This window comes from Penaeus monodon, chromosome 16 (assembly GCF_015228065.2).
Source record: "Penaeus monodon isolate SGIC_2016 chromosome 16, NSTDA_Pmon_1, whole genome shotgun sequence".
In the NCBI taxonomy this organism is placed as follows: Eukaryota; Metazoa; Arthropoda; class Malacostraca; order Decapoda; family Penaeidae; genus Penaeus; species Penaeus monodon.
In genome coordinates this window covers 9,896,109-9,898,608 of record NC_051401.1, presented here as the reverse complement: position 1 = coordinate 9,898,608, position 2,500 = coordinate 9,896,109, and positions in this window count along the sequence as shown.

Genomic DNA, 2,500 nt, shown 5'->3' with positions numbered 1-2,500 from the left:
TTTTAGTTGCGCATATTCTTAAACTATATATATCTTTTAAAAATAAATACCTAATGTTTACTGTATTTTGATTTTGAAAAAAAGTAGACCTAAATCCATCCCTTCTACGGCCTTTGACGAAAAAAGTTAATATTAACGAGACGGAATTCCTTAAGCAAACAGACTTTGCAATTGCTACTCTCGCCGCCTCCACTTCATTGTTCCTCGTGACTTGCTGCAATCAGCGAATTCGACGCACACACACACACACACACACACACACAAAGGAGAGAGAGAGAGAGAGAGAGAGAGAGAGAGAGAGAGAAGGAGAGAGAGAGAGAGAGAGAAGAGAGAGAGAGAGAGAGAGAGAGAGAGAAGAGAGAGAGAGAGAGAGAGAGAGAGAGAGAGAGAGAGAGAGAGAGAGAGAGAGAGAGAGAGAGAGAGAGAGAGAGAGAGAGAGAGAGTAAGAAAGAAGTGCTAACTAAGATCATGATAATGACGATGAAGAGTATCATGATCATCATAACAATAGCAATAATGATAGTCATGAGAATAGTGTTATTACTTTTTTTTTCTAATAAAATTCATTCCACATGAGAAACTGGAGCGGCGTACAATTTCGTCTGTACGTTAACTGTAGCGTAGCGTACCCAGAATATGCTTAGGAGTAAAGTTATCGTTATTATTATCCACTTTAATACAATATTTGATGGGATTGTTGATATTCCTCTAGTTGTTATTTTGTACCTAACGCTTGTGAAACATAAATCACCAGGCAAGTAGTGATGATGGTTATTGACATCAGATATTTATTTTTTGGTAGGAAAAATAAACTATCTACCTATCTATTTATCTATCATCACCAACACCACCACCACCACCATCATCATCATCATCATCATCATCACCATCACCATCACCATCATCATCATTATCATTATTATTATCATTATTATCATTATTATTAGTATTAGTAGTAGTAGTAGTATTTACATTTATCTATATGTTATCTTTTTTGTCGGTCGGTGGGACTAAGAGCATTTCGGAATAACGTATTTCAGATAATCATTAGTACCTAACTGTCAATCTGTCACTAGTCTATCAACCTGATATCAGCAATTACCAAATTGTCAACCTGTCATCCTGTCATCTACGATCAAAAACCTGTCAATCTGTCAACAGGCCATCAATCATCATCAACCTGTCAATCCGTCAACAGGCCATCAATCATCATCAACCTTTCAATTTGTCAAATGACCATCAATCATCACCATCCTGTCAAATAACCATCAATCATCACCAACCTGTCAATCCGTCAATTGGCGGTCAGTCATCACTATCCTCTCAAGGGCATTTTCCCTCGAGTATGGGAGTGAAAAAAAAGATGAAGATGAAGAAAAAAGAAGAAGAGGATGATGATGATGATGATGATGATGATGATGATGATATTGATAAGAAGAAGAAGAAGAAGAAGAAGAAGAAGAAGAAGAAGAAGAAGAAGAAGAAGAAGAAGAAGAAGAAGAAGAAGAAGAATATGAAGAAGAACACGAAGATGAAGAAGAAGAAAAAAAAGAAGAATTGGAAGAAGTAGAAGAAAAAGAAGAAGACGATGAAGAAGTAGAAAACAGGGAAGAAGAAGCCGAAGAAGAAGAAAGAGAAGCAGAAGAAGACGAAGACGAAGACGAAGAAGATGAAGAGAAAGAAGAAATAGAAGGAAGAAAAATCAACGTGATCACTCAGTATTTTTTAACTTCTTCTTTTCTGTGTTCTGGTAAATATATTTCTGGAAATTGTTATATAAACTTTTACAGGGAACTAGTTACAGAAGCAGATAGATTACGATGGCTATCAAATATAAATCCTACATGAAGAGACATCATTAATTCTAAATGAGCCTAAAACAACATTTGAGAAGTGAAATTAGTTATCTTTATTCCATATTATTTCACATAAAAATGATTCAAATGTTTAACTAAAAAGAAAGTATACTTTTTTGTATATCTTTATTATTTTATTTGATTATTGATGTATATTCATTCTTTCACTTAATCTGCATATAGTCGAAAATGCATCTCTCTTTGTAGATTTCTATATTCATTCATTTGATCATAAATGATAAGTGAATTTTTTTCACTTTTTTCATCTTATACAGATTTAATGATTAATTATCAAGTGTAAGTGTGAAGCATTTACACAAAATATGAAGTACTAGTATAAGCATGATGTATAAGTATGAAGCAATAGTATAAATATGATTTATAAGTGTGGAGTACTGGTATAAGTATGTGGTGTATAAGTATGAAGCATTGGTAAACGTATGAAATGTAAGCAGGATTATAAGTATGTATTTTCTTTCCTTTATTCTTTATTTAACTAGTCTGAAATATATTTTGATGTTATTTGATGAAGTACATGTGTGTAAGTGTGAATGTGTGTATATATGCACACATACAACACATACACACCCACCATACACACATATATACCTATACATATATATATGTGTGAGTGTGTGTGTGTG